This window comes from Solanum pennellii, chromosome 1 (genome assembly GCF_001406875.1).
Source record: "Solanum pennellii chromosome 1, SPENNV200".
NCBI lineage: Eukaryota > Viridiplantae > Streptophyta > Magnoliopsida > Solanales > Solanaceae > Solanum > Solanum pennellii.
The window spans coordinates 84,702,985-84,720,020 of record NC_028637.1 but is presented as its reverse complement, the minus strand read 5'-3'; the positions used below and the strand labels follow the sequence as shown (position 1 = coordinate 84,720,020).

At 34.8% G+C, this 17,036-nt stretch overlaps 1 pseudogene; it reads left to right on the top strand.

The window, feature by feature from the left end:
• LOC107024186 overlaps positions 1 to 11,303 on the top strand; it is a 54,674-nt pseudogene extending 43,371 nt beyond the window's left edge.
• The last annotated feature ends 5,733 nt before the right edge of the window (positions 11,304 to 17,036 follow it).

The window sequence follows — 17,036 nt, the reverse complement described above, 5'->3', positions numbered from 1 at the left end:
CAGCTTTATTTAAATTTTTTTCCAGGGAATCTTATGGATATTATTATACTAACTCTTCATCATGGGGGTAAATTTGTGAAAGACACATCTGGTGAAGGTCTCACTTACATAGGGGAAAGTGAAGTGGAATATGTAGGTAAAGATAAAGACCACTTTACCTTAATGGAATTGCTTTTTTATACTAGAGACCTGGGGTATGTTACTGTGGGTGGGTTTTATTTTAAATACCCTACAAGCAATAACTTTGTCTTAGTGGATAATGATTTCAGTTTACTATAGCTTATAGAAGACCTAGGTGATGGTGACTTTTTGGACTTGTATGTTGAACATGTTATGGATGATGTAGAGGTTGTTAAAGATGGGGTCCCTACAGGTTATCTTTGTGGGCCAACAATTGGTGAAAGTGTTAATAAGGATGGGGTATAAAACTCACATAATATTAATGTAGATGATGGGGACTAAGAAAGAGCTGCTCAATCTGAGAATATTGATATTGAAGTTGGTGTGGATGAATAGTTACAACAAGCTGCCCAATCTGAGAATATTAATGTTAAAGTTGGTGTAGTTGATGCATCAGATCTTGAAGGTGTTGAAACTGATTGGGATTGCAGTGATGATCCACAAGAGTATTTTATTCCAGATGAAGATGACTCAGAGATTGATGAAGAGTTGAGAAATATTAGAAATGAAAGGAGAACCAAATTGTAGGGAAAAAAACAAATTCCTACAGAGGAAATAATTGTTGGAGTCGCTGGTGTTGATAGGGGATTTGAAGACATTGGAAGGAACAAAACTGCTAGGTTTGTAGGAAGATTAGGGGAGATGAACAATATATTGATAGTTCAAAACTAGACAGTGATGATAATAGGGATGAATTAGATCCTAAAGCTGTGAAAGGTGTTGATTTACCAGCTAGAAGAAAAAGTAAAAAGGTTAGATTTGATCCTGATTGTGTAGTAGCTATATTTGAGCTTCGTATGGTATTTGAAAATGTTATATAATTTAGAAAGGCTGTAGCAGAGTATGCTGTGGAATATAAAGTCAAATTAAAATTGAGGCCTAATGAAAAACATAGAGTCAGAATTAGATGTCAACATAAGAAATGCAAGTTGTTGTATGCTAGTCTAGACAAAGACTCTGGTGACTTTATTGTTAAGAACTATTATCCTGTTCATCAGTGCCCTACCACAACCAAGCACAAGTTGTGTACATCTAACTTTATTGCAAATAAGTTTAGGGACAGAACTCAACCTCATATAAAGTTGTGGGAAATTCAAGAGTTGGTAAGGAAGGACACAGGATTGTATGTTGGAAGAACTCTTTGTTATAGGGCAAATTGATGACTCTTAAGGAGTTTATAGGTGATTGGAAGATGGACTTTGCAAGGTTGTGTGATTATGCAGACATGATAAAACAAACTAATCCTAGCAGTTCATGTTGGGTGAGGGCATACAGAGAATCTACTCCAGGAACAAATTTGTTTCTTTACTTTTTTACATTTGTTTTGATGCATTAAGGAGAGGTTGGTTGGAAGGATGTAGAAAAATCATTGGGTTTGATGGATGTTTTCTGAAAGGGTGCTTGCAAGGGTGAATTACTGGTTGCAGTTGGTAGGAATGGAAATAAAAAAAAGTTTCCAATTTCTTGGACAGTTGTTGATCAAGAAACAAAGCACAGTTGGAGTTTCTTCATCAATTTCTTGATACAAGATCGAAACTTAGGCACTGCGTGGATTGACAGTGATGTCTAATATGCAAAAGGTTAGTTTAATGTTAGTTTTATTTATTTTGATCTCATTTCCTATTTATTTAATTATAACTACTCATAAATTTTAATTATTATGATATGTAGGGTCTTGTAGCAGCCATAATGGAGTTGCTGCCAGATTGTGAGCAGAGGATATGTGCTAGACACATTTGGTCCAATTGGCAGAAGACCTGGAGAGGAAAAGAAAGAAGAAAACAATTCTTGAGATGTGCAAAATCAAGTTTTGAGGTAAAATTTCAAGATGAAACGAACAAACTTGCTAAACTTGGTAAGAAGAATATTTGTGGGGACTTGTTACATTATGAAAGAAAGACATAGTGTAAAGCATATTCTAAGGAGCATGCTAAATCTGATATTGTTGATAATAATATGTGAGACAATTAACTCTTGGATATTAGCAGCTAGGCAAAAATCAATTATCACCATGTTAGAGGAGATTAGACATAAGATAATGGATAGAAATGTGGAGATGAGAAAATTTGTTGACATTCGGATATCAGAAATTTCTCCTATGGCTAGTTTAGTACTTGAAGAAGACAAAGATTATGCTAGAGATTGTCAAGTTAGGTTCAATGGACAATTTGGATATGAAATTTTAGAGGGTCATTATAGGCATATTGTTGATATCAGAAAAAAGACATGTACTTGAAGAACCTGGCAGTTGAGAGGCATACCATGTCAACATGTTGTTTTAGTATATCACCATGCAGGCCAAGACCCTAAAGATCATGTTGTACATTGGTACAAAAAATATACTTTCATGAAGGCTTATAATTACTTTATCCAGCCAATACCTAACATGAAAATGTGGCCTCACACTAGTGATATAGTGATTGAGCCTCCTGAACCAAAACAAATGCCTAGCAGACAACCAAAATCCAGAAGGAAGTCAAGGGATAAGCCAAGAAAGAAGTATGGAAAGTTATCTAGGAGAGGTGTAAAAATGACTTGCTCCAAGTGTCTCAACAAGGCCACAATAATAAAGCCTACAAATATGTGGTAATACTCAATCCAACCTTTGATTACTTCCATTAAATAAATAAAATGCATTACAATTTTCTTTATCTTATTTACACTATTAAATCCTCTTAATTGGGTCAGCCTGGAAGCTCAACCCAACCTGGACCTGGAAGGTCAAGCCAACCTGCTAGATCAAGTCAGCCTCAAAGCTCAAGGCAACCTGCAAGCTCAAGTCAGCCTCAAACCTCAAGGCAACCTGCAAGCTCAAGCCAACCTGCTAGCTCAAGGCAACCTGCAAGCTCAAGTCAGCCTCAAACCTCAAGGAAACCTGCAAGCTTAAGCCAACCTGCTAGCTCAAGGCAACCTACAAGCTCAAGTCAGCTTCAAACCTCAAGGCAACCTGCAAGATCAAGCCAACCTGCTAGCTCAAGTCAGCCTCAAAGCTGAAGGCAACCTGTAGGTTCTATCCAACCTGCTAGCTCAAGGCAACCTGTAGGTTCTAGACAACCACCAACCTAGAGAACATCACAACATGTCAGCTCAGACCAACAATCAACTTCTGTTTGTGATGATACTTCAACTGTTGGAAGAGTTCAACAAGCTGGAAGAGGCAGGGGAAGAGGCAAGGGAAAAGGTAGGGGGAGAGGAAGTGATAATACTTCAACTGTTACAAAAGGACAATAAGTAGGAAGAGGTATGGGAAGAGAAGGAGAATCAACATCAACAGGAGGAAACAGAAGGCCTAAGACTGTGGGATTTGACATCTATATTGATGATACAGGTGGCAGACAAACATTAAATGTAAGAGTATAACCAACTTTAATTATTTATAATCTACCTACTTTGATAATAGGCACTTAATTTTAGTTTTTTGTATACAGCCTGGTACAACAAGTGAAAGAGTTGTTACTCCAGTTGTTTTCAAGTGTGCAACACCAACAAACATTGATATTGGTTATAAGGCTCGTGGACTGAAATGGAAGGGTAAAGATGTTGTCACCACTTCCCTATTACAACACAAGTCCAAAAGGGGTGGATCTGCAAATGTCTAGTGCAACAAAAACAAGAACATGGGTGTGACTATTTTAATGTGTCTTGGGTGTTTTTGATGTACTCTTGGGGGCTGTTTCATTTTGAATCTGTAATGCAAGCAGAAAACAATATCGAGACTGCTTTAATATATTTTTGATGTAAATTATAACTAATGGTTTAACTGTGGATTTTCTTGGAAGGAAATGGAAAGAATTTTTTGTCTATCCTTCATGCTTGATGGAACTTATTGTTGTGTTGTTCACTTAATATGGTTATTGTCGTTTGGAGGTGAATAAGAGGAATAGAAATAAGGCAATACAATAGAGGTGAATAAACAAGAAAAATATGATAGATTAATTAACAACTTATCTCCATTCCTTAGTCTAACATCAGTACAACAGAAACACAAGACTACTAATACAATCACTCTAAGCCTACTAACATAAATATTGCCATATAGCAAAAATCACGAGTGCAATAACACATGTGATCCTGATTTTTGTTGCCCGCTTCCTCTCTTGTTCATATGATTTGATTCTTTTCAATAGGCCTCATATGTCTTTTTTGCTTGAACCGGTAGATCATCATCGTACCATCGAAAAAATTGCATCCACCTTTTCTCTACACAATTATTAAAATAATTAAACTATAATTAGCAGACAGACAGCCATTTGTTTAACCAGATTTAAATAATAATAAAAATCTTACTTTTGTGTTTTTGCAACAAAAAAATGACGTCCTGTATTAGTTGTGTCCATGAGGGTTTCAATTCAGCATTAACCCCACATCGACAAAATACATTTGCAACAGAAGAAATTGAAATCGACAATTGGACATTTCATTCGCTGTAAAGAAGATGAATGAAGAAATTTTTTGTTGATCTCCAGCAGCAACAATGATGAGATAGATATGGATAAGAAAGAGATTAGAAATAAAAAAGGAAGAATTTAGGGTGGAAAAATAAAAGGGAAAAAATTGTACCGTTACATATGTCAAATCAGACACATCTGCTTATTTTTTCTCACTTCACGCGCTCAAGAGGCTTGCTTCAAACGACAGGTGACAAGTCAGCCACGTGTGTTTGATAGGTACACTTTTTAAGTGGTTTAAGTGTTCAATAGGAAGGGACTTTTGTTAAGGTGTCTAAACGGAAAAAGCGTGCAAGTTCAAGGGGTCACTTATGTGTTCTACGTTCCCAAATCTACCACCAAATATTTTTGCAAAGGAGGCAATCTTTTAAATAGCTAATGCAGTAGATAAACCGTTGATGGTGGATATGGCGAAGAAAAAATCAAACGAGACCTAGTTGTGCAAAGATCAAGATTGAAGTGGACATAACTGCTAAATTACCGCAAAAGGTTTAGAATAAATGAAGAGGACGATATTACTAGTGATATAAAATTTAAGTGGATTAAGGTGAAATATAAATGTATGCCAAAATAATGTAAAGAATGTTGTTTACAAGGACATGATGAAACTAATTGCTGGACAATTCATCCGGAGTTGTATGAAACAAGAAGTGAAGAAAAAAGGCAAAGTGATGAAAAGGATAAAGATAACACGAAAATGAGTATGGACACATCAGCGAATTGACAAAAATTTTTGGCAAGCGGAAGAGTTGTAGGTAGTAAACAAAATAAACAGGAGTGGATGGTTAGAGGAAGAAATAAATAAATACAAAAGGAATAAATATGGCCATATTGAGGGAGAAATTGATTACCAAAATAAAAATACATTTAAGGCACTAAGGGAGGAAGAAGCGCATGAGCAGGTAGATGAAAAATCAATCAAGGTTGTAGAGGGTAGCACAAAAGAATGGGTAAATAGAAATTTTGGCAGTAAGCAACAAGAATCGGAAAATAAGGAATGGGAAAAAACTGAGGGAGGAAAGAAAAATCAAGTGAACAAAAGGAGGAGAACAATACATAAAGGAAAGAAGTGATTCCAAGTGATCAAAGAGAGGAAGACGCAACACATGAGAGCAGCCAGACAGTGTCACCACAATGTGAAAAATGTCAGGAAACTGGAGAGAGTAGAATGAAGAAGCTAAGGATGGGCAAAGTGATGAAGAGATGTATGAAGCAATAGTTCTAGTGGAAAATAATAATAACAATGAGGTATTGCCACTGGCAATATGGAATGACAGTCAGAAAGAAAATGGAGATCAAAAGGATGAAGTGGACGACACATATTACAAAACATTGCCAAAATTGTTGTAGAAGGAGATTTGTCACCTACTCAGGTTGACAAACTAAAGGAGAAACAACCTAAAAAAATTAAACATGATATTGGAGTGATGATTGGAGCACAAGCATCATCCATACATTCAAAAAGTACAATCATAAAAAATACTAGATATCAATGAAAATATTAGATCGGTAAACACTCAAAAGACGTTTACTCAACTAATTAATTTGCACAAATGATACCAATTCTACTTTGTGGGATTGATGGAGCAGTTTGAAGATAGACATGAGATAGATGATTTCAGAAGAAGATTGGGAATGCAACAGGCAGTAGCCAATGCGAATGGGAAGATATGGCGTTTATCGATGAGGCCCTGGAGTATGAAATCATAAGGGATGATGATCAAATGCTAACTATAAGGGTGAAGAATAAAGAGATGGCAAGTGAGGTTATGATTTCTTTAGTATATGCTAAATGGACACAAAGAGAAAGATTACAACTGCAGGAGTCGATTGTATAATCTCGAAAACACAACTAATCACCCATGGGTGATAGGAGGTGATTTTAATGTGAATAGGAATGAGGAGGAGAAACTGGGTTGTAAGCCACCATCTGAGGTAGATATTAAGGACATTAATCATTGTATTAATGTGTGCAATTTGAAGGATAAAAATTTTAAGGCAGCAAATACACATGGTGGATGACAGGATAGATGAAGAGTGCATATTCAAGAAACTAGATAGAGTCTTATGTAATGAACAATTGCAAAATGTATTTCTAGTAATGGAAATTGAACATATGGTACAAAATGGGTCTGATCATACTCCATTATTGATTGTGTAAAAATCAAGTAATGAGAATGTGATTAAGCCTTTCAAGTTCGTGAACTTTTGGTTGAAAGAGGAGATATTTATAAAGGTGTTTAAAAGTCACTAGACAACAGATTTTGAAAGGAACCCGTTTTTTTATTCTACCATAAACTGAAATGGGTAAAAAAGGCTTTAACACAATGGAGTAAAGGGACTTTTGGAAACATATTTCAGGAGATAGCTACGTTTGAGGAGGTAATTAGAGTACAAGAAGTCCAATTTGAAGTTGATCCATCCATTTATAGCAGAGAAAGGCTTAATAAAGTTCAAGCGGAATTAAAAAACAACTCCATATGGATGAGGTTTTTGGGAAATAGAAAGTCGGAATGGAATGATTCAAAGAAGGAGAAAGAACCACAAAGTTATTTCACACCATAATAAAAGGGAGACGAAGTAGAATGAGGACAAACAAAATACAAACTAATCAAGGGAATGGTTAGAAGAACAAGAGGCGATTGGCGGAGGCATCAATAGACTTTTACATAAGAGGGTTCACAAAGCAAACATATAATGAAGATTTTGAGATGCTAATTGAACAACCTGTTGTAATAAATGATGACAAGGATGAAGAACTATAAAGATTGCCATTAATAAAGAAGTCAGAAGCGCAGTTGTGGAGCTGAATAAGAACAGTGCAGGTGGTCCAGATGGTATGTCTGAAGCTTTTTTTCAACATATGTGGGAGATAACAGGAAAAGATATTCATAGCATGGTGAAGGCCTTCATTTGTGGTGCTGAATTGTCAAGATATATCACACCCACTAACTTAGTCCTTCTGCCTAGGAAGAGTGTGATAAATAATTTTTCAGATTTAAGACCTCTTTCTTTAAGTAAATTCGTGAACAAGGTTTTTTCACGAATTATTCATGAGAGAATCAAATCAATTTTGCCTTCGATTATTTTACCTGAACAAGCAGGGTTTGTAAAGGGAAGGAGCATAACGGAGAATGTCTTACTAGTGAAAGAAATCTTCACAGAAATAAGGAAATGAGGCAAACCTCCAAACCTTGTTATTCAGTTATACATGATGAAAACATATGATAGAGTGGAGTTCTATTACAGAGGATGGAATTTGGACACTGTATAATAGACATGGTGTGTAGATTGATTAGTAACAATTGTTACTCAATGTCAACCCAAAGATTCTCTGAATCATCCCGAGGTAAACAAGGTGATCCTCTTTCACCTACTTTGTTTGTATTGGCGGCTGAAGTAATGTCTAGATCGTTAAATGATCTACTAAGAAAGAAGAAATTTAAGTGTTTTGGCATGATTATCACTTGGCTTTTGCTGATGACATGATTAACCTTTGTAAGGCAGATATAGAAACTATGCAGCTGATCAGTGAGACTCTAAGAAATTATGAAGAAGTGTTTGGTTAGAAGGTTAATAAAGAGAAAAGTGCAATTTATATGCACCATAGTGTAACGGAGGGTGAAGCAATTATTGTAGAGGTAGCTACGGGCATACTGAGGAAGGATTTCCCATTTACATATGTGGATGGCCTATTTTTATAAGAGAAAATAAAAAGTGTATTATCGGTAGATGATACACAAGATTGGAGCAAAAATACAAGCTTGGAAAGGAAAACTATTATCGTATGGTGGAAGAGAGATCCTAATCAAACATGTACTACAAAGTACACTTATTCACTGTCTTTCAGTGATTAATCCTCCTAGAAATGTACTTAATCGGGTTCAAAGAATGATGGCCCAATTTTTTTAGAGTAGATGCGTTAGAGGAAGAGATAGACAGTGGGCTAAATGGAGTAGCTTATGCTTACCAAAAAACAGGGGGTTTGGGTTTCAGATAACTTCACGATATGTCAATATGACTTATTTTGTTAGTTATGTTGGAATTTTAGAACAAAGACATCTTTGTGGAATGAGAACATGAAGAACAAATATTGCAAACTATGTGGAGAACTAGATGCGGGGGCTCTCAATTGTGGAAGAGAATGATACAGGCAACAGATTTAATAAAACATCAAATTTTATGGCAAGCGATGAAAGGATCATCTTTAGTACGACATGATAATTGGACAAGATTATGTGATTTATACACTATCACAGGGGATGATTTTGAATGGGATGGCAAGTATGAGAGTATTGATGAACTAGCTATCAATGGTGAATGGGAAGTAGATATATTGAAAGAAAATTTTCCAGTGGAACTGGTAGATCATATTATTTCCTGTATAAAACTGCCTAATGGAGTGGATGAGGAGGATAAGCCCTATAGGATGTTAGATACGGAAGGGACTTTCTCGGTTAAAACAGCTTGGAATGACATTAGACATAAGGAGAAGACGAACAAAATTCATACACTGATATGAAATAAGGGAATCCCTATTAAGATGGATTTTATGATCATGTGGAGGCTATGAAAATTCAAGATATCCATAGATGATGAAATAAGGAGATGGGATATGGAAGGACCATCAAGATGTTGGTTTTGTGAAAGGTCGTATCAAGAGACACTATCACATGTGTTTCTAAAATCAGATTTTGTTAATAGGACGTGATCCTATTTTTGCTCTTTTGAAAGCTTAAACATATCTGGAATACAATTAAAGGAAGTTATTATGTTGTGGTGGTAGGCAAATGTCAAAGCAGATACGCAAACTTTTTAAAGAGCTCTATTGAGTTTTATAATTTGGGAATTATGGAGAAGAAGAAATAGGAGGAAGCATGAAGGAAAATATATATTTCAGCCAAGAGTCATACACAATATCACGACAAACAAGTACATGTTGATAAAGTGTAGGAGACCAGGCATGAGATGTGCAGGAAACTGGCCAGAAATGATAATAGATGTAGAGAACTACAATTCAAGAGTGAAGGTTACAAAGGTACTAATGGGAATTTCCCCCGGATGGATGGGTTAAGTACAATACTGATGAAGCATCAAAAGGCAATCCGGGGATGAGTTCCTATGCATTCAATTTGAGGAATGAAATGGGGGATATATTGCATCCAGAAGGTGATACTATTGACGTCACAACTAATACAGTTGCAGAAGCTAAAGCTATATTAGAAGCTTGTAAACGTTGTAAGTTGTCACAATACAATCAGGTAATAATTCAAACCGATTCTATGCTTTTATATAAAGTACATAGGAAAAATGGGCAACTCCATGGGTAATTGCATATATGGTGGAGGAAATAAAGACATACATACTTGTGGAATAAATAATATAAATTCCAGCAAAGTCTAAGAGAAGGAAACCAGTTAAAGGACTATTTTGCAAATATTGTTTTAGACAAAGGAAGTTGCATATACTCACAATTTAAAAGCATAGAGACAAGAGGGAGGAAGATTTTAAATAGTTACAAGTTACAATGCCCATATTTAAGAATTGCACCAAACAGGGGATAGGAGGGGGGATACAACATGAGTTTTTTTACACGCACATCATATACAAAATCCACAAAGGTGAAAAAAGTGTGAAATGACATTTAACATAAACTATTTTAGCCAACAAAAAGGACTCCGCAAAAAGGGAGGAATTGCAGTCAAATTGAATCGATTAAATCTTGAAGTAGAACGAAAGCACGAAGAGACAGAAGCATTGGTTTCGCCAAGGCAGCAACAATGTTTCAGGTGTAGGGTGGAAGGATATAAAGTGGGAGTAAATGTTTTAGGAAACTCCAATCTAATTGGAAGTGTTTTGAAGGAGGAAAGTTTATTTTGTTATTTTTTAATTTTTTGTTATGTCATTATAGACTTGGGCAATAGGCCCAAGTGAGTTTGTATTTCCTTTTTTCCTTAATAATCAAATAAAAGGATCCCAAATTTAATTTTCTTTTAAAAATCAGCTTTATAACAATATACATTCAATAACACTATCTCCTTATTTTAAGCATTTAAACCCTTTGAAAATTTCCCCAATTGAAATTGAGAAAAAAAATGAAATACACAAACCTGACTCAAATTTATACAAACTTTTACTTCTTTTAAATAGGAGAGTGAAAAGGCAGAAAAAATCTCAAAATCAATTAAGAACGGCTATAAGCTTCCCGATAGAGAAGTCGTTAATTGGTGGTAAGACATTATGTTGTCCAGAAGTCTTCTTTCAACCATCATTGGTTGGAACGGAAGCGACATGAATTCATGAAAAGTCCTACAATTCAATCATGAGATGCGACATTGATATTAGGAAAGATTTATTTGCAAACATTGTGCTTAGTGGTGGCTCAACTATGTTCCTTGGAATAAAGAACGTATGATCAAGGAAATCACTGCACTTGCTCCGAGCCACACGAAAATCAAGGTAATTGCACGACCTGAGAGGAAGTATGTATAGCACCTATATAGGAGGATCAGTTCTAGCCTCCCTCAGTAGTTTCCAAAAAGCTAGTTCTTCTTGCTTTCTTCTGCTAATCGATCTGTCATTTAATTCCCAACTTCTACTTGATTTCAGATGTATATAGTGAAGGGTGAGTATGATGAAATGGGTCCTTATATTATCAACAGGGTGTGCTTCTAAGAGTGGTTAGATAATTTAAAACCTATCTAGTTTAATTTCAAGAAATGAATGCTACTCCGATACTTGAACTTGATTATTTAAAGTTGGGAACTCCATTCAATTAGATATATTTCTTTGTTTGATGTGATATTCAACGTCAAGAGCAGTATGATATTCTAAACTTTTAGCTGCTACGTACTAACAACTTTTCTCGGGTTTAATATATTTCAAGTGATTTGGTTAGTAAGCTATGAAAATATTAGATCCTCTGCGACTTATATCTGTTTTGTTTCCTTATTCAGCAAAATATTGGAAGACGGCATAATTCATTGGTCCCTGACCGTTCAGGGAACATACAGCCTGATTTTTGTAATAATTAAATTGTGAAGAAATTCAAACTTCTGCAATCTGTTTCCCTTGCTTCTAACATAATTTAAGGAAGCTTCTTAAAGGTTTACTTGTCTCAGGAAACCAACTCTCAAGCCTACACGTCAATTTAAGAGTTGCATCATCTTTAAGTTCTCTTGATCTTTGTTTAAACAACATTTTTGGGGGTGTGATTTCAAAGTACCTGTTGTAACGAATCAATTGGAAGGAACGTTCAGGAAAGGGAATGGTGTACAAGTTCTTGCTATCAATGTTCACTTCTCGTGCATCCTGAAATGTCTCCATCTCCAAACGCTTGACGTGTTCATCAATTGTATCCTGATCTATTTCTTTTTTCGGAAGTTTCTGTCTCATCACTTGATGTTTCCTCAGCCCACTCATCTACAATTGGAGCCTTACTATTTTGGAGTCAAAAGGGATCGCTCGAATGAGCTTACGATACGAAAAATATTGTTGATTTTCCTAAGATTGTGTTCTATTAAATTATTATGTATGAATACACTTTTAAAAGTTGATGAAGATGTGACTTGTTTGACAATTTTTATTTCTTCATTGGATATGATCTTGTAAATCACAAACTCTCTTTCTTGTCTATTGATTATACCAAACAATTATAATTTCATATTTTTAATTAACTAACCACCTATGTACTGAAATTGGGCCTTGAATTTCATAATATTTGAAATAATTGGTTTTAATAGAATCACAATAATTTTTCAAGTTATTTTAAAATAGTTTTGTCACTTTTTATGATTTTTAAATAATGTGTATTCTTTTACATAAATATGTATATAATTAGTAGATTTTATGAATATAGAAAAGTCGTCTCAAATTATTTTTGTTTCACTCAAATATTTTGTTAAATTTGTATTAGTTAGTTACTAATACATTATAAATAATTTCGTTTAACATTAAGAAACTATTTAATTAATCTTATTTAAATTCTAGCCAATTTACTAAATTAACTCAATATGACTACGTTTTTAATTACAATTAGCCATAATTGAAACTCATATGGCCAAATCCTAATTTAAAAGCTAACCTCTTTTTTTATTACTAGTTCTTGAACACATGCAACGCACGTGTATTCCATACCATTTAAATTACACGAACACACAGTCAACTATGAACATGTGTGCTCCAAACATAGTCCATGTCCACATTTCAAAGTTCAAATATGCAAAGGCATTCACAGATCAACTTATATCTAAATTTAAGTTTTATTGCAACAGAAGTTTTTCATAAATAGATATTATACTAAAAGAAGTGAATATGCTGCTAGCTTAGCAATAATACAAAAGGTGTTGGTCAATATTTGTAGCTAAATCAATTATATTGGAATAGATTTACCTGAAGTAGACTCTCTTTGGAGGAGAAATCTAACCAAAGAAGGCAAATGAAATAATTGGACAAACCCACCTTATGATACACTTTATAGAGTATTTAACGATTGTGAAAAGATTGATCAGAACAAATATCATTAAAAAGATTAAACTATGTACAACCAATAATAACAAAGAAAGTTTATATGTTAAAAAAGGCAAAATACATTAACAAAAAACCCCTCCTGAACTTGGCACGAAAACTCACTTTAGTACTTAAACTACACGGGTGTTTATATACCCCTCTTAACATGTTTGATGTGAATTATTTTTAACCTTCCAGCTCCAGCCCAGTTGAAGGTTGGACAATGTTACACACGCGCATTTTTAGTGGTCCACGTCGCCTAAGGATTTAAAAAATATCTTACCCGTTCCCAAAATACAACTCGACCTACTTATAAACAAATATCCCTAAATCTTTAAGATCCGTTCTCAAATACACCCTGATCCACTTATAAACAAATATCCCTAAATCCCCTAAGCCCGCGATTCTCATTCTTTCTCTTCTCTCAAACCTAGAAGATCAGATCTGAAGATTTATGTTCCATTAGCGTAACAAAAATCTGAAAAAAAAAACAGATAATAAGAAAAATGGACGAAATGAAAATCAAAATAATAAATAAAGAAGAATAGGTTTGAAGCTTACATTTTGAAGAACAATTATTCCTTCAAAGATTCAACTTTTAGGTTTGAAGAGCTAAGATTTGAGGTTTGAAGAGCTAAGATTTGAGGAAAATAAAAAAAAAACATGAATTAGGTCACCATTTTTGGATGATTGGGTTGGTGAGGAGAAGAGGAAATTAGGGTAGAGAAGATTCACATTCAAATATAAAATGGGTCGGATATTACCCGTTGGATGGTCAAATTGTATTTTTAAAAAATGCTAAAAGTTGAATTACACGCCCTACAAAGTTGTATCAACACGCGCAGGAGGCTGGAGCTCGGAAGGTTGAAAATAATTCACATCAAACATGTTAAGGGGGGTATATAAACACCTGTGTAGTTTAAGTACTAAAGCGAGTTATCGTTTGATGTATTTTCTCCTTAAAAATGAATGAAGAATGTGAAAAAAGTTACTATTGGAAGATGAAAGAAAGAAAATTTAATGAGTGAAATAAATTTTAGAGTTCCTACACACAAGAATTTTAGGAATAGTAAATACAAGTTTTTCTCGGCAAAGTTAAATTTATAGAACAAAATTACGTAAACATGAAAAGACACATGGAAAATTAAAAGGTCAAATACTATTAAAATAAATATAAAAAAGATAGGGATGGAATTTAACTTTAAGAAATACATGAATCTACTTTAATTTCTTGTCTTTAAGGAATAATTACTCATTTGTATTTTTTTAAAATTTGTGTGAAAAATTTGAAAGGTCAAAATTTTGAAATGAGAATAAGAAGATTAAGTGTGTGTGTGTGTGCGCGCGTATATATATATATATATATATATGAATATATATATATATGAATATCATAAATGTTTTAATTTAGTAGAGGGGTAAAATGGTAATTCAACTTTTTATTTTGGAGCTTCCCACTTATTATAATATATGAATATATAAATCATTTTAAACTCAACTTTCAACCCAGTAGGATATTCCAACGTTCACTTTAAGGCATCTCGGCGATCATGCGAACAACTAGACCTTCGTCATTTTCTACCCTTACCCTTACCCTTACTCTTTTGGGGGCTTAAAGTCCACAATCAACTCTTTCCGTTTTAACTTCATGTTTGTAGTTTCTACTCATCAGCGAACAACAAATAGCCAAATATCATTAGTTTTTCCCCTTCTCGTTTCTTCGATTAGTCTATGTGGAGCAATTGGATCCCTCAAAGGCTAAAAACTTCAAAGGAAGCTTGGCAAAAGGTTACATTGACAACTTCGAAAGCTTATTATTTCCATTCAATTATTTTATTTCAAAGGATTTCGATCTGATTTATCTTGATTTATTCGATTGTTTAACAACTTAAAATTTAGTAAAATCCTTATTAGGTTTTCATCAAACTTTGAAACTAGAGATGGGTTCTGAAAATTTCTGAGTTTTGAATACTTAAGCTATGTTACATCTAATTTATCGAGTGGTGGTACAAGCTACGAGGCAGAGAACAGTACTATTTACCCTTTGCACTTATATTCAAAAGTTTCACTAAAAGAATAAATAGAATACGTGAAGTAATTGTCCTTCCCGTTCTGTTCTATAAAACTTCATGTGTAGTTGAAAATGAAGTCATAGTGAAAAGCAGATTACTTATTGAGCTAGACTGAACAATTTTTCGCTGTCATGTTCGTAATATGGTCGTTTTCTATGGTAAGTTCTCCAATAACTATTTGAACTTCTATCACACTTTATATTTTACGTTCGAAACTCCTATCCGCTTGTTGTTATTTTAGCCAATAATTTGCTTTTGAAATCTGTGACTATATTAGGGAAACTGTGATATTGATCAGCTAGGGAAGATTTTTGCGGCTTTAGGACCCCAAATCCTTCATAGTGGCATGATATGGTCTACTAGACGGATTATGTCGAGTACCCATATCCCTAGATAGCCATTCTAAACATTATTTTCAATGGCTACTGATGATTGCCAAGATCTTCTGTCAAAGATATTTACTTACCATCTAAAAACTAGGATCTCACACAACAAATATTAGAGTACTGGTATGTTTATTTTTTATCTTGTTTAGTTTGCACACTTGCAGTTCATGTGGGTACTGAACTTTTCCTTTTTTTAGTACTTCTAATTAGGACCTCCACCTACGAAACCAACTTTGTTTCCAAGACCTCCCCCTAATCGACAGCCTTCAAATCCTAAGGTCTTAGATCTCAATCTACGTGATGGTACTGTTATATTGTCTCCACCAAGAAAGTCAAGAAGAGTAATGCCTCATCGTGAAGGATTTGAAGCAAATGTGCACTTAGAAAAGATGGATGATCATGGAAATGAGATCCTAAAAGCTGCTGGTGAGAGGATTGAACAAGTACCCATGTCACTGAATTTCTCAGTCTTTGGGACGAAACCACCTACTAGACCGACCATTAAGAAGTATTAGCTGATACACATTGAAATTATCAACTGGAGCAACGTACTAGAATAGTTGATTAACAAAATTATTGTTTTTGTCTATTTTATTGTTAAGTTCAATCTAACTAGGAATTATTGCTATTTCTCTCAGTTGTTTGTGGATTCTAGAATCCATAAGGGAAATTAGTTTGGGGTGTATACTTTTATTTATATGCAAGCAGTTCTATTAAGAGTTCGAACTTTTTCTTCAAAATTTGCTTTCTTTGTTCTTTAGTATGTTGCAAAAATTTTAATTCAGTCGACAGTTTTCAAATGGGTATGTCTGTCATGTTTTCAAGTACCAAGTTCTTCATTTGTTTGTTAATGTCGATTCTGTCTTCAGGCAGGCGTAGGAGTTTTAGAGTCGCTTATCATAATAGTTGAGTAAGATATATTATTCTTTTAGCTTGAGTTATGTTTATTTTTAGTATGAATGCCTAAATGGGTTACACTTCTTATTTAAAAAATGTCAATTCCTTGTCATTACGGTCTGAATAAGTTGTNGGGGGTGGGGGATAGGGATAGTAAGAGGGGATTGGGAGAGGGATAGTGGATCGAGGAGGATAGTAAGGGGGATAGGGATAGTATGGGGGGATTGGGGCAGATAGTAAGGGTGAGATTGGGAGAACGAAATAGTAAATGGGGATTGGGTAGGATTAAGGGGGGAGGGGGAATAGTAAAGGGGATATGGGTAGTAAGGAGGGGATAGGTATAGTAAGGGAGGGGGGTTCGGGAAGAAAAGTAAGGAGGGAAGGGGATAGAGATAGTAAGGAAGGGGGAATCGGGAAGAATAGTAAAGAGGGGGATCAGGGAGGATAGTAATAAGGATGGGGAGGGAGGGATAGTAAGGAGAGGTAATACGGAGGGATGCGGGATAGTAAAGGGGGGAGGGGAATAGTAAGGGGGGATGGTGGGG